General features: G+C 42.4%; 1 protein-coding gene across 2 annotated transcripts in view; it reads right to left on the bottom strand.

Annotated features, from left to right (window-relative positions):
- Positions 1-22,221, bottom strand: part of znf1035 (zinc finger protein 1035) — a 31,211-nt gene extending 8,990 nt beyond the window's left edge. Inside the window, exons 1-3 of one of the 2 annotated variants that reach the window (XM_041942491.1) lie at positions 21,699-22,221; positions 7,857-7,912; positions 78-141 (exon numbers count right to left, since the gene is read on the bottom strand). The gene's annotated coding sequence lies outside the window, so the exon portion shown is untranslated. The remainder of the gene's footprint in view (positions 1-77; positions 142-7,856; positions 7,913-21,698) is intronic. The other variant, XM_041942492.1, reaches the window with a different exon arrangement.
- Between the last annotated feature and the right edge of the window lie 285 nt (positions 22,222-22,506).

Below are 22,506 nucleotides of genomic sequence, written 5' to 3'. Positions count from 1 at the left end.
TATAAAGAAAAAGAATTATAAAACACAAACTACAACCATAATCATATAAAATATTGACAGAATAATTAGAATCTGACCTTTCCTTGGTCAAATGAGGACTAGGACTATCCAGGACCATGTGGGTTACATCTGAATGGAAACCTGGAAAAAATTGATTATTATCATTACTATGAACATTTCAAAAGCCACTACAACTCTGACCCTGGGGAAGAATTTACAGGAGGAATCGCAACCTTATTGTAGTGGAGGAGTCTGTTTGTCCCTGTAAATCTCCGAGTCCGGTGCAACATGCCATGTGGACTCATCATTCAAAAACAGAGGCACAAGGGTTTAATACACTGCAAGCCAGGAAGTGGGTTAAAGCAAAAGGCCTTGTGCATTGACACCTAGCTATGGGGACTGATTTTTGATGCGTGAAATGTAAGGAAGGGAGCTGGAAAAGGTAGAACAACAATGAGATGTAGGTTTGCTCATCTTGATGCACATTTTGATCTTAATACCCGCTTACCCATCTTGCTCCCATGGGCGAATTGGTCACAGCCATGGTCATCCCATTTGAACTTGCAGTACACCCTTGGGCAGACCCAGAACATTCTGGAATGTTTACACACCCTGACAGGCCTGCAAAGTCAGTGGGAAGAGCTACAAAAATTAGCTAGGGATAGTCACCTCTGACCTACTTTGCATAGCATGCTACCACCATGACCATAACTTAGATAAGTAGTAGGCTGAGACTTAGATAAGTCTCAGCCTACTGTGGAGGGGTAAAAGTTGGAGAACTCATTGAAAACTGTGCCCATTTCCCTCTCTCTAGTGATTGTAGGTTGGACCACCACATTCATTCGACTCTAATATGACACTTTAACAGTGTGAGTTTACCAGTGTGAGTGGGTATCTTTCAAAGTTACAGCTGAGTAAGAAAGAACAGTCCAGGGAAACACAAATAGACACAAAAACTCTGAACTATTGAAAATATCCACTTGATTAAGCTAACACAGGCTGCTGAAGTTGGCTTCTACTAAATCTCCCATCAGTATTGACTGCTCATAATTACAATGAGTTAAAAAAATCCATTGGTGTCTTAAAATGCTTTTTGGTGAGAAATTGTAGCTTCTCTGGGTTCACACACTGCATTAACTAACTAAAACAACAACAAACCCCAATTTTCCAGCTAATCTCAAGCAGCTTTGTAAGGCAAAGAGGAGGCCTACAAAAGTGGGGATGATCAGGCCAGAAAGAAAGAGAAGCTATACTGAAAAGTTGGAAAACAGGTTTCCAACCAACAACCCTGTGGCAGTGTGGGGAGGCATGCAGTACATCACCAGCCACAGTTTATCATCCCCACGCACTGTAAGAATCATCCCCTGCTCTCATATCGACATTACAAAACCGATTTCACCTCATGCAATCCTCTCACCCCTGACCCCCTTAGATGTACTCTGCATCTGTTAAGCGAAGATCCAAGAGGGTACAACGAACAGAAGGTATGCCACCCTCCTGTCTGAAAGCTTCTATCTTCAGGCAGATTGTGTTGTGTGAAGTGTTAAGTCCCCGCCTACTTTTTTATGAATACGATTAACCGTGCCTCGCTCCCACTATGAGACCCGAATGGCCTGCAGTGAATGCTCTGTTCAAGTGATGTTGGCATAATCAGAAAAACTCTTTCTCAATTGGAAAAATCAAGAATACACCCTCATGCCAGAAAACAACTCGTTAACTCGGTCATAATTTTGTTAGTTGCTGACTTGAATTAATATTCGCAGTATTTTTCCACGTTACAGACAAAAAATAGAAACATGAACTTAAATAGGCCTAAAGAACTTCTAGCAACCAAGGGAACAGGGAATGTATGTTACACCTTGAATGCAGCATGCGGCACAGTGTGCTTACGAAAACAGAGTTCACACTTCTTCAAAGTTTCCAAAGAAGACAGTTCGCTGGTTATTCGTAACAAATGTTCCAAGCGAGTTTCATGAGGAGGGAGATATAGCACAAGCTTTAATACTTCAAACCTGATCAGCCACCTGAAACATAACCACCGCTTTGACGGAGTTTGGAAAGCGTATGAGGACGCCCGGACTGCTAAAGACGCTAACGTTAGCAAGCCAGCCGCAAAGAAGCCACCGGGACTTACATCGGCGAGGCATTTGAAAGATCCAAGAAATTTGCAGAGGATGACCCAGGGGCTAAGGTTATTAAAGATTTAATCATTGATGTGATGGCGCTTGACTTACTATGGACAGCCCTTTTTCAGTTTGTTTACATCAACAAGTCTAACTTGTGTCAGTAAAATATGCACTGCGCATTATTTTTTATTTTCATTGAGAATTGCACTTTTTCAGTTTGTTTACATAGATAAGTCTAAGTAAGGGATAATGTATCTTTCTACAGGATGAATAGAAGCCTGACGCGAAGCGTCCCGTCGGGGTTTATTTCTGTGATAGATGGTGAGAAAATCCCAACAATTAGGGAGAAATCAGTCAAGAGTCTAGGACGGTGGTATAATGTGGACCTGAATTATGTTGAACAGGTTGTGCAATTTAGAAAGGATGTTGCAGAAGGGCTGGAGAGAATAGATAAATCAGGGCTCCCAGAAAAACTGAGATTGTGGTGCTTGCAATTTGGCTTGTATCCTAGGTTAATGTGGCCAATGTCAGTATATGAAGTCCCATTATCTGCAGCAGAGAGAATGGAAAGGCGAGTTATCTCTTATATTAGAAAATGGTTGGGTGCTCCCAGGTGCTTAAGCAATGTAGCTTTGTATGGGAAAGGAATGCTTCAGCTGCCAGTATCCAGTCTAACAGAGGAGTTCAAATGCACTAAGGTTAGGACAGAACTTTTGTTATCTGGGAGTAAGGACATGTTAGTTAGCAATGTGGTTCCGAACCCTTCTGGGGGGAGGAAATGGAACCCAAGGGCAGCAGTGCAGGAGGCAGAGGCAACTCTTAGGTATGCAGATATAGTAGGAAATGTTCAATTTGGCCGGGGAGGCTTGGGGCTTGGCCCAGGCAAACCAGTGTGGAATAAAGTAGGTCTAAAGGAGAAAAGAAAGCTTGTAGTGGAACAGGTGCGTAGGCAGGAGGAGTTGTTAAGGGGGCAAAAGCAGTTGGTCAGGCCAAACAGGGACAATGGTTGAATTGGGAAGGTGTTGAGAAGAGGAAACTTAGTTGGAGGGACCTGTGGAATATGGAGGAAGGCCGTATTAAATTTCTGATAGGGGCGACATACGATGTGTTGCCAACCCCGCAGAACCTAAGACTCTGGGTACAGGGCGATCAATCGTGCCCACTCTGCTCAGGTACAGCAAGTTTAAAGCACATTTTGTCAGGTTGTAGAATTATCTTATCACAAGGCCGGTATACATGGCGGCATAATCAGGTGCTGAGAAGCTTAGCCGCAGGCACTGAAGAAAGAAGGAAGCAGGTGAATTTTGGAAGTTCTAGAAAGGAGAGGTTAGTTGTGCAGTTTGTTCGAGAGGGGGAGAAAAATAGAGCTGCTAAGTCATGGAGAAGGCAGGTAGGGGCTAATGCAGGTCGACTTGGGAGGAAAGCTAGTTGTGCTCCAGGAAATAGTTTATAGTAATCTGAGGCCGGACATTGTCTTATGGTCCATGAGTAAAAAGACTGTATTTTATTGAGTTAACAGTCTCTTGGGAAAATTCAGTGGAGGCAGCTTATGAAAGGAAGAAGACGAGGTATGCAGATTTAAAGACAGAATCTGAGCAGAGGGGATGGAAGACCAGGGTTTGTCCGGTTGAAGTGGGGTGTAGAGGTTTTGTTTCAGGGTCAGCTGTTTCACTGTTGAGGGAGCTGGGAGCGCAGGGGCAAAATTTAAAGAAGACAGTGAGGGAGATGTCAGATGAGGCTGCTAGGTCTAGTCAGTGGATATGGATTAGGAGAAATAATAGTAGTTGGGGGGTGAAATAGGGACAGTGAGGGGGTAGGGGGAGGCAGAGGACATGCATGCCTAAGCCGGCAGGAGAAGAGGTTAAAGTCTGAACAAGACACCTCTGCTCTGCTTTCCCCGCCCCATCTTCTTGCTCTCCCAATAGGAAGAGATCCAGGAAGAGGAAGTGTAGATAAGGTGGGGGTGTGGCCAGCTAGAGTCTCTCTTTGGGACCATGTGGCCTGTTCAGGTGAGTTTGTGTGTAAGATACAGAGTTGGCTTGTTTGTTCTTTTTTGGTTGTTTTCCTGTTTTGTTTGCTTCTTGAAGGAAATGTTAGAAGAGGCTGTTAAATCTAGTCTGTCGATTAGGCCTCGACCTTCAGCACCCTCTAAACCAGGGGTCACCAACCTTTTTGAAACTAAGAGCTACTTCAGGGGCACTGAGTAATGCAAAGGGCTACCACTTTGATAATACACATCTGAAATAACAAAGTTACACAGTGTACCTTTAATTTTATATTATTAGTGTCTCTCCACGTTGTGCCGCTTAGCCGTCGCCACAGTCGCACCGCAAATGAGACACACACAGTTTTCTTTCACGTTAGTGAAAAAGAACTCTTCCCATTCACTGTGAAAATGATACATTTTCTTCCTTTTTTCTGCCATGTTTTTGTGGGTAGAAAACGCGTTCGTCTCCTCATCTTTAGGGGCGAGCTCACAAGCTCATCTCAGCAAAGCTGGTTTGTCATGCGCACTAGACTGACCGACCCATACTACACCCATACATACTTACATCACTGTAAATGTAATTCAAAAAGAATAGCAACACAATTAAATAAAATTTTAGACAGAGCTAATTCGTGTGCTATTTTTAGAACTGGCTTACGGGCGACTGATGTGGATGCTGCGGGCGACCTGGTGCCCGCGGGCACCGGGTTGGTGACCCCTGCTCTAAACTTTCTACCCCCTACCCGAACAAGGGTTTGTATCCAATCTCTACTTTCATCTTTAACTCTACCTCTTTACTTTCTCTCCCCCTACCCGAACCAGGGTTTATATTCCCATCCCGCTTTTATTGGTGCAGTTGGTGAGAGGCAGGGGTAGCTGATGGTAGTGCGGCAACTGGCAGTTACATGTGGCATCGAGGCCTGTGCTAGCATTGTAGCAGCTAACAATAGCTAAAGCGGTGGTAGTATGATAGTATCTTAGCAGTTAGTATTGGCATCTAGCAGTTAACATTAACAGTATAGGTGAATCTAGCTGTATTGTCTTCTTCTGTTCCTCTTAGCAGGTAGCGGTTAGCATTTAGCATTAGCATTGGCATTAGCTAAATGGTTGCATCAGAACTGTATTGTCTTCTTTTGTTCTTCTTAGGGGTTAGCATTAGCATTAGCCTTAGCTAAATGGTAGCATCGGTACTGGTCACTACCTGGAGCATCTCCTAAACAGGCCTGGGTCAGTTGAACGTGGCAGTGCTGTTTGGATTGTGTAGGAGCAGTGTGAACTGGCACTAGGGGGGGTGACTCTGGGACGCCGGAGTTCACCGCCTAGCCTCCTGGAGGTGTAGTGGGACTAAGTAGGCGAAACACCGTTGAAGGGAGGTTTCCACCTGATGACCCCCAGAGACGTGCTAGGAATCACTGCTCTTTGGCATGTATAGAGGCAGATTAGGGGTCCAAGGTTCTTCACTGAGAATGAATCCTCTTTTTGAGCACAAGTATCTTGTGTTTAAATTAACTCCATAGGAACCTGCTCACTATACATTATCCCGCTTAGAACACGGCTTACAACTAAAGCATTCAATAATGTGACACAAAATAGTGATTAAAACATATTCTATGGATTTAAAATGAGCCTACTCTCGTCTGTCACCACTCTCACTGCACAGTGGCTCTGAAAGTAAACACGTATGTTGCCTAGCAACCGCCCCTCACTGTGCACAGGCCGGCAGGCAGGAAAACTGATTTCTTTACAGTTATTCAGAGAAATTGTGTCAAATGTGGAGAACTGACAGGATATCCCAGACCTGAGAGAGAAGTAGCTGGCAACAGAGTTTGATTTACCGCTATTATTTTGTATTGAGGGATAAAAGTCCCGCATCAGTGTCGTCATTAAAATCTGTCTCCAATTTTGTCTCCACTAAGCAGTCTTTTAGCACGTTGATCGCTCATGCTGTGTTTTTCTTAGTGTTTTTTTTCGTGTCTGTCTGCTTCAGTCTGGTCAATCTCTGTGTCCTCAAGTCGCTTGTGCCTTAATATCGCTTCTCCTGTCAGTCCAGCATCTTCTTTTCTTTTCTCGTCTTTTTTGCTGGGGACATTTCATTCTCCAGCCAAGTGTTTGGTTCTCTCCAAACAAATTAAAAGTAATGTCCGGAAAATACTCCATATTTTGCCGCTCAGATCAGCTGGCGATTTGTTATTGAGCTTGGTACATTCAGGGATTGCCCCTTTAGTCTATGACTGTTAGGAATTCCTGAGCAGGCGGTCGTCTATCGAGAAATAAACACAGCTGAATTTTGTTGTTGAATCAGAATTGAGTATTTAACCATGTTCTAACTTGTGTCAGTGCATTATGCACTGCACATTATTTTTTATTGCCATTGAGGAATGCACTTTGCAGTTTGTTTACATGGAAATGTTTGAATGTAACTTGTGTCAGTGCATTCATTTTCTATGTATATTTATTTTTTGGAAACTTCTGGAATGCACTTTTTCAGTTTGTAATCCTTATTCATGTATTTGCATCAGTTCAAGGGGCCTTTATTTTTTTATCAGTAGGTAATGCACCTTATTTAAATTGATGTGAGATATCAAATAGGTTTGTTTGATAGCTTTAAAAAAATGTTTGAGAGGCTTGCCAATAGCTTTTCATTGGAAAAACATCTCTTCATTTAAAGAGTCAAAACTGTTTTTGGTTTTGTTCATAGTATTGATGTCATGATGTTACTTATATGTGTGTGTTATCGGTTATCGGTATCGGCCTTTAGAAGCTAAAAGTTATCGGTTATCGTGTCGGTTTTAAAAAACTGTTATCGTGCATCCCTACCTAATAGCCTGAACAACAGAAACACAAATAGTAGCCTACAATTTTATCTACTGACAAATCGAGAATGAACTTAATATACTTGAATGTACAGTTCAAAGTTAGAAGCGAGTTTACAGGGTTTATTAGCTGCCACTTACTCTAATCAGTTTATACTAAGTGGAGTCTTTTTTGGAGTTATGTTATGGTCCACTGTATGTTAACGATCCAGCACTGTGTTTGAAGAGACAAACAGACTACCAAAGAAAAAGTACTGCTAGCTCGTGCTTACTAAGTTGGGCGCCCATTCATCATCTTGACCCTGGCTTCCCACTCATTATTTTCCACCTCACACAACAATGCCCCAGCACAAATTTGAAATCATTGCCCAGCCAGAGGAGAATCACAAACATTAAACCTCTGCAGGCCAAACAAGGGACCAAACATGTCAACTTTAAAAACAGAACCAAATATGCTAGACATTATTCATCAGTTTAAAACAAGCTAAGAAGAAAACAATGTTAATCTACAGATCAACAACACAGTTACCAGCCAGCAATGACTAATATTTACATTTGAAGGATAATGTAACTGTTATAAGGTCATCCAACCTGCATGTGTAACCATGAGACATGACTTGGGTTTGTGAGGAGTACCTCTACTGCAGATGCTAAATTGCCAGCTGCCCGGAGGACAAAAACTTTGAGTAATTTATTAACAATGTACCTTTTTTTTTTTTTAACTTTTACTTGAGTAAGCTTCTCTAATGGGAATTCTCATTTTAGTCTTTATGGGAGTAATTGTACTTTAACTTGAACATAGATTTTCAGCACTCTACTCACCACTGCATATATGTATTTTCCTCTTAAACAAGCATTCCTCAAAGCCAAAAAAAAAATAAAAAAATAAAAAAATACAATAATAAATTTAATTTTAAAATTCTTTTGTACCTGGTGTTACAATGTCTGAGGGCATCTAAATCTTGAAAGTCATCAATCCTGGTGGCCTGCAAAAGGGAAAGAAATCCAATTATTATTATTACTGTTACTGCATCTAGTTTTTGCTAAATAAAAAAGGCATCAGTGGCTATTGCTCTCAACAAGCCAGAATTCAAGGCTTGTGTTCGCAAAATATTAAAGGCTGTTATCCATACGTTTCACATGCAAGCTTAGTTTACAGATCTTGACAATCTACTCAAAACCTCACCTAAGAATAAACATGGATGGTAAGAATCTCTTTTTTTCAAATCTTTGATTAACACAGTTAACTATTAGCCTCTGTCTCATGCAAACAGGTTGGCTGTGAATGACTTATTGTGCAGCTAGTTATGCCAGGACTAAAGGAAAGCGATGCATTTAATTTGTGTATTTATTGTGAAGAAATTACAGTTATGCCTATACATTTACATAACCCTGTCAAAATTGTCAATTTTTTTATATTTTTGGAAAATATGTCTGATCATGTAGAAAACTTTATTTAGGGACAGTGGTCATATGAAGCAATTTATCATTAAACAATTGTGTGTGCCCTTTTTAAATCATAATGAAAACTGAAATTAACCAAATGGCCCTGATCAAAAGTTTACATACCCTTGAATAATATACACAGTTTACACACACAGGTTTAAACTGCTATTAAGGGCAAGTATCCACATTATAGTCGAAGAGTTTCTTAGTTCTTGAGGGACCCCTACACATTCCATTCAGGCTTCACTGACTTTGCTGTATACTGAGCCATGGGGAAAGCAAAAGAACTGCCAAAGGATCTGCGAGAAAAGCTCATTGAACTTCATAAATCATGAAAAGGATATAAAAAGATATCCAGAGATTTGAAAATGCCAATGAGTAGTGTTCAAACTGGTTTAAAATTAGGGGTTCTATTGATAGCAAGACACAGGCAGGTAGACTAACAAAGGATTTAGCCACAACTGCTAGGAAAATTGGTTGGGATGCAAAGAAAAACTGAAATACAGCTGAAATACAGGTTGCTGTGCAAAAAAATGTTGCCGCTGCTTCTAGATGCACAATAAGGAGGCACTTTAACAAAAATGGGCAGTATGGTTGAGTTGCCAGAAAAAATCCATTCCTGCAGCAACACCACAAAACAGCCTGCTTACAATATGCCAAACGGCACCTGGACAAGCCTCAAAACTTCTGAAATAAAGTCATTTAGAGTGATGAGACAAAAAATAAACTTTATGGTCACAACCATAAACACCATGTTTGGAGGGGAGTGAATAAGGCCTATGATGAAAAGTGCACCATCCACAAGATCACAAAATTGATGGAAAGATGAATGTAGCATGTTATCAGAATATACTGGAGGACAATTTGCATTCATTAGCCCAGAAGCTGCACATGGAATGCAGTTGGAGTTTCTAACATGACAATGATCCAAAACACAAAGCCAAGTCACCTTCAGTTGCGACAGCAGAAAAAAGTGAAGGTTGATCAAATATGGTAATAAATGCGCCTGTGCATGTATTGTGTCATATACGGTAATCGAGGGAGTTATACAGTAAGACACACGAGATGTGGGGGCATTCGAGGATAGTGTACCTACTGTGCTGTTGAGTTCACGGGTTGTCATTAAAAAGCCTAAAAAGACAAAACCTCTTGAGTGATCTTTACATGGTGTCAAAAGTGCAAGACGGAGAGTCATGGCAAAATTCAACCCCCCGGCGAACTTCTCATTTGATAAACCTGCAGAGTGGCCCAACTGGAAGCAACGTTTTGTAAGATTCAAAACTCCTACCAAACTTAGCAATGAAGATGGCGTGGTGCAGGTGAGCAGCTTGATCTACGCTATGGGAAGCGAGGCTGAGAATGTGTTTCGTTCGTTCACGTTTGGGGAAAATGAAGATGAAAACGACTTTGATGTTGTGCTAGCCAAGTTTGACGAGTACTTTGTGCCGTGCAGAAATGTGATTACGAGCTGGCATGCTTCCATCAACGCATTCAAAGACCCGGGGAAAAAGCAGAGAATTATATTAGGGCTTTGTATGAACTGTTGGAACATTGTGAAGAGAACATTCACGACCGAATTGTAGTTGGAATACTAGACAAAGACGTCTCACGAAAGCTTCAGCTAATGAAGGACCTTACCCAAGCACTGACAATCGAAACTGTCAGGCAGTCAGAGAGGGTCGCTTCACAAGTTAACATGCAAGGAGAGGCAACTGGGGTCGTGCATGAAGTGAGTCATAAATTCAACAAAAATGCAAAATTCCAAAGAAAGCCAAAAGGGGGGGGGGGGGGGGTTTGCTGACATAATGGAGGTGGCAAAAGTAGAAAGCGCGGGAAAACGCGTCACAGCAGAGATGAGATCTGCCCACATGCAACTTGTGCAACAAAGTGGGGCATTGGAGCAGAGTGTCTAAGAGCAAGAGGGTGAGCGAGGTCATGGAGCAGCAGCAGCAACCATCATATTTCCTTGGGGCAGTGAGCAAAGCAGTCGAGGGGTCATCAGCGCAATGGACAGTCAAACTGCAGGTAGGCTCCACTGCAGTGGAGTTCAAGATCGACACAGGGGCCGACGTAAATGTCATCTGCAAGGAAACCTACCACTCACTCAGACTCTCACCGCAGACATCCCATTGGATAGCCCAGGTGGTGAGTTGCAGTGCATATGACAGTTCCAGAGCACTGTGGCTTACAGGAAATAGACACCCGATCACAGCATACGTCGTTCGTGCCAATCCCCATTCTACAAAAGGTCAGAGAGGAACTCGAGCGGATGGAGAGGAACGGCATCATAGAGAGGGTGACACAGCCTACCGGCTGGTGTGTGTCTATGGTGCCAGTCTTAAAGAAAAACACAGGTAAAGCGCACATCTGTGTAGACCTCAAAAGACTGAATGAAGCTGTTAAGAGAGAACAGTACATCTTACCTACCACAGACGAAATAATAACAAAGCTGAGCGGTGCCACTGTCTTCTCGACGCTCGATGCAGCCAGTGGGTTCTTCCAAATCCCATTGCACCGAAACAGCTGCAAGCTCACGACCTTCATCACCCTGTTTGGCAGATTCCACTTCAAGAGGCTGCCATTCGGGATAACCAGCGCTCCTGAGATTTTTCAGAGGAAGATGATGGAGACGATGGAGGGGCTAGAGGGAGTGGAGATCTTCATGGACGACGTGCTTGTCTACGGGGCCAAAGTGAGTGAACACAACCAGTGTCTGGAGAAGGTCATGCAGTGCATCGTGACAGCTGGGTTGAAGCTCAACCACGACAAGTGCTCCATCAGACAACACCAGCTGTGCTTTCTAGGGCATCACCATCGATAAGGATGGACACAGACACAGACAAAATCGAGGCTATACAACAGCTGCCACCGCCAACGAATGTGCCAGAACTAAAGAGGATCCTGGGCATGGTGAATTATCTCGGAAGGTACATCTCCATCCTGTCCACAGTGGCCCAGCCGCTGTATGAGCTCCTGAAAAACAAAAGTGCATGGACATGGGGTCACGCACAACAAACAGCTTTCGAACACACTGAACAGCTACTGACGACAGCGCCAGTCCTTGCCTACTACGATGTCAGCAAGCCCATGGCCGTGTCAGCCGACGCCAGCAGCTATGGAGGTGTGCTCCTTCAGCTCCACGGGCATGTTGCTAGTGTAGTGGGGGCAATCCCTGCTAGCCAGAGCAAAATGGATGAGATCAGCCGATGCCGAACTGCAGTCATTCATCAATTTCATACGGATGGGATGGCCGGAACACAGCTGCAAAGTGCCTGTGAGTATAAGACACCACATGCAGGTCAAAGCAGAACTGCACAATGGCCTGGTCCTCAGGGGATGCAGAATCATGGTTCTGCAGCTGATGAGAAAAGAGATTCTCCGGAAAATCCATGAAGGGCACCAAGGACTGGCTAAATGTAGGGAAAGAGCCTGCTCATCAGTGTAGTGGCCCGGTCTCGCTACACAGATAAGCAGCCTAGTGTCATCATGCCAGGTGTGCCTCGAACAGAAGAGAACACAACAAAAGGAACCACTCACCTCTACACCACTTCCAGATCGTCCGTGGAAGAGAATCGCAATGGATTTATGTGAGTACAATCACCAGAACTACCTGGTTATCTCAGACTATTACTCCAGATTCATAGAAATACTGCACATGCCATCAGCATTTTGACTTCAGACAGTGCACGTCCAGCCCACATCACCCACAGGGCAATAGACATGTAGAGAGGGCCGTGCAAACAGCCAAGAAAATCCTCAAACAAGCAGATCCAGTGATGGCCCTGATGATCTACAGGTCGACCCCATGCTCCTCAACTGGCTACAGCACTGCAGAGCTGTTCATGGGGAGAGAGATCAGAACAACGCTCCCTATCCTGGAGAAGAATCTTCAACCAAAGTGGCCGAGCACAGATGCATTGAAGGAGAAGGATGACCAAGAGAAGGCCAGGCAGGCCGCCACGGACCCCGACCCTTACCTTTCCTGCAGCCAGGTGATGCGGTGAAGTCCAAGTTGGACATGAGAAATCATGGTCACGGCCAGCGGTGGTTTTGGGAGAAAGCACCACTCCGAGATCCTTCATCATCAAGACGCAGCACGGAGCTGAGCATCTGCGGAACTGCCGCCATCTTCAACCTGAGCCGGTTTCCCAGTCTTCCTGACCAGCAACCAGCAAGAACACAGGGACAGACACACACTCTGATATGACAGAGACAGTCCCCACCAGTCAGAGTGTGGCTACACCTGCAAGCCTCATGCCCGGTCAGACTGTGACAAGATCTGGACGGGTGTGCAAACCAGTCAACAGACTTGACCTGTAGACTCAACCTGTGGCCTTTGGGGGGGGGGGGGGGTTTAACAAAAAAAAGGGGGTGGGAGTGAGAAGTGAAAAAAACAGAATGTGAAATGTGAAAAAAAAAAGTTGTATTGAAATGGTGTTATTGTTGTGAATGTCGATCCAAGTTCTTGCTGAGTTGTGTTTGTTACAGAATTTATATAAATGGGTTAAAACTGTTTTAAAATGATAGTAAATGTAAGGGGATTTGTTCTAGCAACGGGTGTTTGTCTTAAGGGGAATAATCCATTTTGAAGGGGGGGATGTCCTATATGGCAATAGATGCGCTTGCACAAGTATTGTGTCATATACGGTAATCAAGGGAGTTATACAGTAAGACACGCAAGATGTGGGGGCATTCGAGGATAGTGTACCCACTGTGCTGTTGAGTTCACGAGTTGTCATTAAAGAACCTCAAAGACAAAACCACCTCTGGAGCAATCTTTACAAAGGTTATAGTCGTCAGGCCTCAAAATCACTGATTCACTTTAGGGAATCTCAAATGTGGAGTTCACAATGATAACCCAAGAATATGGACTGTAAGTTATAATCAGTGCTAAAACGGGCAATACACAAGAGTTTGCATACTCTTTTCTATGTTTTGTTTACTGATTGTGCTATTCTGTGAAGCCTTGTAGTTTAATTTGAATCCCATTAAATATGTGTCTTTATGGACACAAGGGTCACGGCTTGTTGTGAATCCCACCTGACTACTGTTGCCATGATGGAGCAAACTGCAAACTTTTCAAAGCCACCTTTCAAGCCAACACAGTGTTTGATAAACAGAACACAGATTTGAGGTTTGGTTTTCCCCTCAAGTCCAAAGGACACTAAGTGTACAATGTGCAACATCTGTGCTTCTGTTTTTACTCTATTAACACACAGCACCTGACTTCCCCCACGCGTTATTTCAAGAACAACAAGCAGGAGGGTATCAGGAGTTTCTATGACTGAGCCAACTTATATCCCAGAATCTCTGTGCAGGATTTGCTCCTTTCATGGTGCCAGCCATTATTTATAGTTACTACCAACAGCAGAAAAGCAATGGGGGGAGAATACTATGTATGCTCTGAGGTAGCAGGCATGTACCTGCACACCAAGCCACCTGCCAAGACAAGTATTGCAGACTCCCTGACACAACCCAATGCTTGCCAATTTGGCCACAGGGCCAGGTTTGTGAATGCATTTTTACCAGTAACAAGTACCATTTAAGCTTGGGCTAAACTACAAGCATTTTACCCCTTAAGCAGTGCTGATACCCATCATGTTTTAATGACAAGCCTATGAAACAGTAGATTGACAGGTTTCTTTTTTTTCTGCTCACTTAACCAGCAGATGATCAATCAATTTAATTGTGAAATTACCTCTCAAAGGCGTTGGGTGAAGTACTCTTAAGAAACAGATGTGGTAGAAGTAGTTTACTTTCAATTGTCCTTCATAAAATTACCTTTGCTTCTAGATGACTGCCTCATGAATTCTGATCTTAATATGAGGTCAAGCCAACCCAGACAAAGATTATCTGACAACATCAATGAAGCGTCCAAAGAGAATGGATGGGGCTAACCCTGGAGGCCTTTCTCGCAGAAGGAATTTCACAGCTGCATTTCTTTTAAATGTTCCCGGACCCAAGTATTGGTTAGTGAACCGAACTGTTTTTGCAGTCTACACTCCTCTTCTTCCTTTTCTAATCCCTGTACTGGACACCTCCCGCCATCTCCACAGCAACGCACCTGTTCACTATATGCATGCTAGCAGCACGACCACAACTCTGATAGATACTAGTTTGGGTTTTTAGATGAAGTCGGGGAATAATCAATCAACTGCTCAACATTGACAAAAGACATGCTAGGATTTCAAAGAGACGTTTCTGGCTCACTGAAGTCATAAGTCATGTGAAAGGCATGGGATGTCTTGGCAAGGTAAGACATGCAAAATGCCTGGGTAATCTCCCAGATATTCTGGTTAGACTCTGCTTGCAGAATCAGCAGCTACAGGCACCATGCACCCCACAGCTAAGACACAAATGAGTGAGATGGTACTTTCTTAAATACTGTAACGGTGTGAATATTTTTTGTGGCACACTTTTATACCCAATCAATGCATAGATGCACCAGGCAATGCAACTGTCTTGTGTTGTAGATGATTTCTGATGAACGACAGTGGCGCAAACCTTACTGACAAACACAATAGAAGCCAACTCATGTGTTAGCAGTTAAATGCTTTTAATGTGAATCTGCAGCTGTGGGTATTGTTCGGTTTGCATTTGCATAATTAAAATCCAGCAGTGTGGCACCTTCCCACAGGGTTTTGTGGAGGTGTGAGTGTGTATATTTGTGCTTTAAACACAGGCATAGACAAACGCCATAGACATAAACGCCATAGACATAGATGACACACAAGGTTACACTGTCAGTGAACCGTGTGGGCTTTTTGCTTGGAGTCCTCAGCAATACACCCACAAAGTGTAAGTATGTAAGTAGGTAAAGTTTTATTTATGTAGATCTTTTTACAGGATACAGTTCCAAAGATTCTGCAAATCTGATAGATTAGGGAAGATGATTCCAGAGGGTTGGGGCTAAAACAGCAATAAATCATCTTTTGTTTTGTAGTTCGACCGGGGAATATATCTGTTGTTGGTATATTTTATTGTTTTAGTATATTTTTATTATTGTCTTACTATATTTTTATTTCTGGTATATTTTATTGCATTTACGCATATTTTTACTGCATGTTAGTTTATTTTATTCTATTATCTTTATTTTATAATCTTTCTTATCTTGTTTCTAACATGGGGGTTGCAATGCAAATTTCGTTGACATGCTCAATGACAATAGAGGCAATCTTGAATAATATATATGAATAAAAAGGCAGAGATCAATGGATCGGGGTGGTGGGGGGTGATATTTGTAATATTTCTTAGCTGAAGAAAACAGGACTAAACAAGCTTAGTAACATGATGGTCATGATGTACTGATCAAAGATGATACCAAGATTCTTAGCAGCAGATTTTGATTTTAGAATGAAATGGACCAATAAACTGATGAACTGCTGAGGAAAAGTGGTCAGGATCAATTAAAACTGATTCAGGTTACTGGGTTTAGCACAGGAATAGATGTGTGTCTCATTGGCATGAATGTGCTAAAAACACATCCTAAAAGTGCCTAAACAAATTACCCACAGGAAGCATGTACAATAGAAAAAAGGTTTGGTCCAAGGAGTGACCCCTGAGGGACACCACACAGCAGGGGAGAGAAGGAGTACACATGATTGTCGATACAGACATTAAAATAAAAAGGAATGTCAAAAAGGAATGGCACCATTTTAAAGCTGTACCCGAAACGCCAACATTGTAATGAAACCTACCAAGTAAAATGGCATAATCAATGGTGTCAAAAACTGCAATCAAATCTAGTAGGATGAGAATGGAGTTTTCACCTTCCTCTCCATGTATAAGAATATTATTGGTTATTCTCAGTAAGAAGTCACAGTACTATGTTTGTGACACCAGATTGAAAATTGTCAAAGATTTTGAGTTTTTTTTTTTTTTTTTTTTTTGGATAAAAAGGGTAGCTTGGAGATTGTAACTCTCTAACTGGGCTGGGTTTAGAGAGAGTTTTTTAATATGTGGCTTAACACTGGCAATTTTAAAATAGTGAAAGTGGTTGAAAATAGAGAGCAAGCTGGGGCCTTAAACAGGAAAGATGGATTGCAGGATTTTTTTCAGGAATTCTATTACATGGACTAGAGCAAATTCAGACAGTAAAATAGGACAACTGAAATGTGTGAAAGGTGAAACAGTGGAAAATTGGACCTCAGACCATCAATCTTGCCTACAAAAAAAGATAAGTTATTTTAACTGTCAACAGAAGACGAGACAAGACTGACAGAAGAAGGAGGATTTGCAAGCTGGTTAACAGTGCAAAACAGAAATATTGGGCTATGTTTATTAATATTAATTAATAAACCCAACCCAATCGACTGAAGCCAATCATATGAATGGACATCCTCACTAGGTCATTGAAACCATTGTTTGTTTGTTTGTTTGTTTCAAGACAACAGCATTTTCATGTTAAAAACTCTCTGCTTAGCTGATCAAATTACTGCTTTTTTAACAAGAAATCTCACAATATTGTCTAATTGTGCACACAGCCCTTGACATGGTCCTGGATCTGTCTGCTGCTGATTAATTGAAAAGCATAGAAAAATGCTTGGTAAAAATATACACAAGGTGATAGCAAACAATCGCTTACAGCTTGTATCAAAGACTATTAAGCTCTCCAGAGGCATAAATCCAAAGGTGTAGTGAATTGTGCCATTTTACTGGTATATATTGAGGTAGGCAGTAGCACCTTTGGTGTCATCGAGAAAAAAATTCCATAACGACCTTTCAGCCTATTGCAATTCAGGTGGTCCGAGATAAAACTAGATGTCTGCACCTCCTCTTGGCTGTTTTCAGGCTTTAGAAAATCTAGCCCATGATGGGAGACTTCAGCCAATTACAGGTAATTTCAGACTAAGGTTGTCTCTATTAGCTGCTATATAAATGCAGATGCACATGCACAACACTTCAGATGGTGAAAGTCTAATTCAGTGGCGGAAAGTCCTACAGAAAATCCTGCAACTTGTCCAGTACCTCCTATACCTTTAGAGCAAATCATGTGTATGAACACATCCCGGTTCCAAACAGAGCTTTGGGCACAATACGTTCCATTACTTGGTGCTTGTATTAAAAAGTGACAAAGAGGCATGATGACAAACCGTGGTGAGTCATTTTTGTTGTTTGTTTTTGGGGGTGGGGGTTGGGCAGTTGGTGGTGCCTGATGGCCGGGGAAAGTGAAGCTCTGGAGGAGTGTCTTTGAGAAGACAGTGAGAGGGACCAGGGTGTTGGCGAGTCTCACACCATGGAGAGCAGGTCCTATGAGAGTTTACAGGACAAATGACTACCTATCCACTGCTGCCATTCTAACTCGAGGGTTTGGTGGGAAAGCCTTAGTGGAGTGATACGAGGCAGCACAGACAGAGGCATGGGTTTGCACAGGTTTTACGTACTGCAGCTTTCAGCATACAGGAAATTGTAGGGGTAGTTTCTCTCCAGCGGGGCACTTTCCCCCTCTTTAACTGCATACAAAGTTTTCAATACTCAGGATTCGTGCTTGGTCTCAATAGGCTTGATATGGAATACGTGTCTTAGAATAGCAAGTGATGGCACAACCTGCATGACTGGACAACAACCCAAGAGATGAGGAATATTCTGTACACATGAAACAAATGCAAAATGGAATCACTGCTTTTTGCACAGAGTCCTTAGAGGACAAGGACATGGTGCCAGTGCAACATGAAACTCTTAAAGATGTTGTTACAATGTTGAGTTACATTAAAACTGAGACCCAAGAGAGACCTGATGGGAACCATCTGAGGAAGTATGTGAGATCCTGGGTGCTTCCTAAACATTTGTGAGTACCATGACATTCTTTAGCACCACAGGCTACATGAGGAATTAGCAGTCTGAATCACACAATTCAAGAGGGTACCTTCCAAAGTTACAGTCCTTTCAGTACAAAATTTCCTAACCGTTTCCACAGACACTATTCCATGTTAACCATGTGATGGGCAGTAACACACCACCATACCATCACAGATGCTGGCTTTTGAACTTTGAGCTGGTAACAATCTGGATGGTCCTTTCATCTTTAAGATGGAAGTCATGACATCCATGATTTCCAAAAGCAATCTGAAATGTGGACTCAGACAGACAAAATTTTCAAGGTACAGAAATTGTTATGTACATCCAATTAGAAAATGGTTTAAAATATGCAGCATACCATAGCATACTTAATCCCATTTCACTATCTTCTGGGTGGTTCTTTCATCTTTAGCTTGGAGGACACAATGTCCATGATTTCCAAAAACAATTTGAAATATGGACTCGTCAGACCACTGCACACTTTTCCACTTTGCATCAGTCCATATCAGATGAGCTTGGGCTCAAACTGTTGATATATGGATTTTGCTTTGCATGGTAGAGTCTTAACTTGCATTTACAGATGCAGCAATGAACTGGGTCTATCAACAACAGTTTTGCGAAGTGTTCCCAAGCCCATGTAGAACTGTCCTTTGTACAATCATGTCAGTTCTTAATTCAGTACTGCCTGAGGGATCAAAGGTCATGGGCATTCAATGTTAGTTTTCGGCCTTGCCCCTTAGGTGACCAAATATTTCTGGAGTCTTTTGATGATATTGCGGATTGTAAATGGTGAAATTCCTAAAGTTCTTGCACTTGTGTGTTAACAAATGTTCTTTAAACTGCTGGACTATCTGTACATGCAGCTTTTTACCAAGTGGTGAACCTTACCCCATCTTTGCCAATCATGATACTATCATCTGTTAACATTAACCTGTTAACCTTCATTGTTAGAATTCTACTAATAATGGACGGACTTGCTTAGGGAGGGGCTGCAGAGAATGTGTAAGGGCGAGGGCTGAAACAAACTGATGCAAAACCATGAAAACAGTATTTTGAACAACAACAACAAAACTATCAAGTTTTGCACAACTGTTAAACAGAATGAACTCTGTGTCCAAAGGCCTAGAATGTATGAAAATATCTTGATCGCTGACTTACCCTAATGACTATGGCAATGTTAAAAGCACTGGAAATATCCATATGAGAAAAAATAGACAGGATTTACCAGCTCACAAAAGAACTCTAGTAATGCCACAATACCAAGTTGTTAAAATCAGTAATGACCAGCAACCAAAACAATAGTCATCCAGGGTTCATTACACAGCTATAGCAACATGTACAACACTTTTTGTTGCATCTATCAAGCTGTAATGAATTAGGAAGCCTTTAAACTGAGCATATACCCAAGTGATAGGGGTAAAAATGCAAAATACAACCTACAACAATAAAAGACCCAGGACAACACAGTTTGATAAAGACATGTTTGTTATACATTTTGCCCTAAACAAATAGAGCCGAAACCTTTTCTTATCACTCAGAAAAGCAAAAATGTAATACTGAATATGACTTTGTTAGCATTTATCAACTCGGCTCAATGGCCCCTTTGTACAGCTGTAAAATCTAAAATGCAATCCAAAACAACAACTCAACCATAAATTCTACTTTTACAAAGATAATAAATGTTCAGTTTTGACTGACACTGTCAGAGACGTATTAAGTTAAAGTATTTCACTGCTGGAGAGATCAATTGGGCTGTCTGTGCCATAGCAAATTATTTTTGGAAATGGTGTTTCGTGACCAGAGAAAAAGGGCTGTGGCATTCGTTTTTACTCAAAAGGTAAAAAACCTCCAATCAGGATGCACTGTGCCACACATGACCACTAAACACTCCAGCTGTTGGGTGATGTACTGTGATTTGGCCGGTGCTTGGCTTCGACTCATTCACTTTCAAGGAGGGATGAAGTGCCAGCCTTGTCACAAACTTTCACAATAACAGTACAGCTAAACCGTACACTAACATATGTTTCTGAAATAATCAGAGGCGAGAAATAGGCAATGCAGTGAAAGAATCTTGATACATACTTAATCAGCACCGCCTAGTTTGATCTGAGTTTAGTGAGAATCTGTTTTCAAACAGGCCCAAAATGGCAGCAAGGTCACTTGCCCTTCTCTTAGTCCAACTGTCCGTGGATGCAGGCATATAAAAAATGTGTAAGTTCAATATAGTTTGAACTACAGCCTTAATATTAAGATTCTCATTCATCCAGGTCATGGTACCTTTAAGTGCTTTACAAAGGCAACTGGACCCCAAGCTGTCTTTGTAAAGCACTTAGAAACAGTCTTAATACAACCCAACACAACAACTAAGTACAACCCCAGTAATAAACATGTAGCTAAATTAACACTTCAAAAACCTAAATCAAGAAATACAATTGGTTATAAGCATAGGTATAATATGTGGCAGAGGTGTTAGACTGGATTCCATTAGATTGTACAGGTGCAACTAATAAAGTGGCCAGAGAGCATTATAATATATAGTTTGACAGAGCTTCTCTTTCCAAGGGATCATGGGACATGTTAAAATTATAAGTTCTCTGCTGACATCTTAAAAGGAAGTGCAGTAGTAGACACGTTTATCTCAATAAATGGACAGCAAATCCTTTACCTTGTTTCACCTTTTGACGAACAGATGAAAGAGCCACTATGACAAAATTCAATGTCAGGCTGAGGCCACTGGAAGGATTGTACAAAAGTGGGCATGTGGGACTTTTGCATCCTATTCCAACATGTCTGTCTCTAGCCACTGGGCTACCTGGAATGTGGAACTCTGACAAAGGTGGACATGGTAGGTCAAGTCACATGAATGGTCCCCCATGCAACAGCACTGTCAGACTTTTTTTACCAGGAGACTATGGGCCAGTTAATTAATAACAGAGGTGCATTATCCAAAGATAACAGAACTGAGACTGTAGGGGAAATCACGGGATTTAATGAACTAGAGGGTGACAAGAGGTGCGTCCTCTAAAGCAAGCGACCCATCAACAGAGCTGCCACAAGCCAGGTATGATCACCATAAGTTATATATAACAACATTACCAAACTTTCTCTTGAAAACTTGTGCTTTGTTCTCTGTGATAATTTCGACAGAGATGAGCATTTGAAATCATTCCATGTGATCGTTTTAATGGGAAACGACGATGTATGACCACCTGGAGGCTGTATTGCTACAATCTTGATTGTGTTATTGTTAAGATGCTGTACTCTTAGCCAGCCTGGATGGAGGTCAGCTGACAAACGGAGACGGTAAGATGCAATCATCTCAACAAGACCACATAACCCTAACATCCACAGCAGCGGTGCAGTAAGCGGTGCTCTAGTCACGTGTTAAATAATGTTAAACTGACGCTAGTTGGTGTTCTGCGTGAAGCTAGCTTGCTAGCTACCTCAGTGACCAGCACAATGCAAGCTAGCACTGATAAGCAACAGCTAATGGCTTCTCAGCAACTCGTCTTTAGCAGGACCCCTTACCAGATCAGTGCTCCGTGTTCCCCTTGCGTGCTTCGCCGCCAGATTTCCTTCGTGGCCGATCTACTACATTGTCCGTGTTGTACTAATCACTTTGCGGACTTCGCTGAAAGGCATTACATCTCGGATTTCTTTGTCAGTATACGGAGAAAGCGGCTGTCCTCCTTGCCGATGGCTTCCGTCTTCCAGGGAAATATGGTCGTGAGACCTTTTTTTCTTTGAGGACAGTGAGTCGGTGAGGGTCGTTCAGTCCAAGAACGCCGAGTTTTTCCCCGTACGACGTGGGCTACAAGGCTTGTCGTGCTACGGATGGCGGCGCTAGATCCAGATCCGCCTCCATTATCTCTATTTGCGCATTTTCAGACAATGTGCCCGATAATGTGCGTACGTTATACAACTGTCGCATTACAACCAATAACAAGGTTCGGAGAATCCGAGAGAGCCCGCCCCTCCATGTTCTATGGCTGTTACTGCCAGAGCCTGGCGGGCGGTAGCACGACTCCTTCCGGGCGACTGCACCGCGGTTGCCTCCTTGCTGCTGCAGCTGCTCCTGTAGTTCCTACGTGTTATGGCAGACAGGCAGAACTACTTGTCTTGGCAGCGGATTGGGCTGTTCATTGAAGTCGTCAGTGGGGCTTCAGTGCTCCCAGGTGCAGTTTCAGTCCCCCTCTGCTGATGCTGCATGTATATGATCAAAGTTACTGGAAAACTCAATCAGGCATGCTTACTTGTCTGCTGGACTAGATGTGCTTGGTCTTAAAAGGGTTAATAAGGTGCACACAGCCATTTTGTGGGTAAGACTTGTTTCAAA

Source organism: Chelmon rostratus, chromosome 8 (genome assembly GCF_017976325.1).
Source record: "Chelmon rostratus isolate fCheRos1 chromosome 8, fCheRos1.pri, whole genome shotgun sequence".
In the NCBI taxonomy this organism is placed as follows: Eukaryota; Metazoa; Chordata; class Actinopteri; order Chaetodontiformes; family Chaetodontidae; genus Chelmon; species Chelmon rostratus.
Note: the sequence above shows the minus strand (reverse complement) of the source record. Positions and strands in the feature narration are given on the sequence as shown.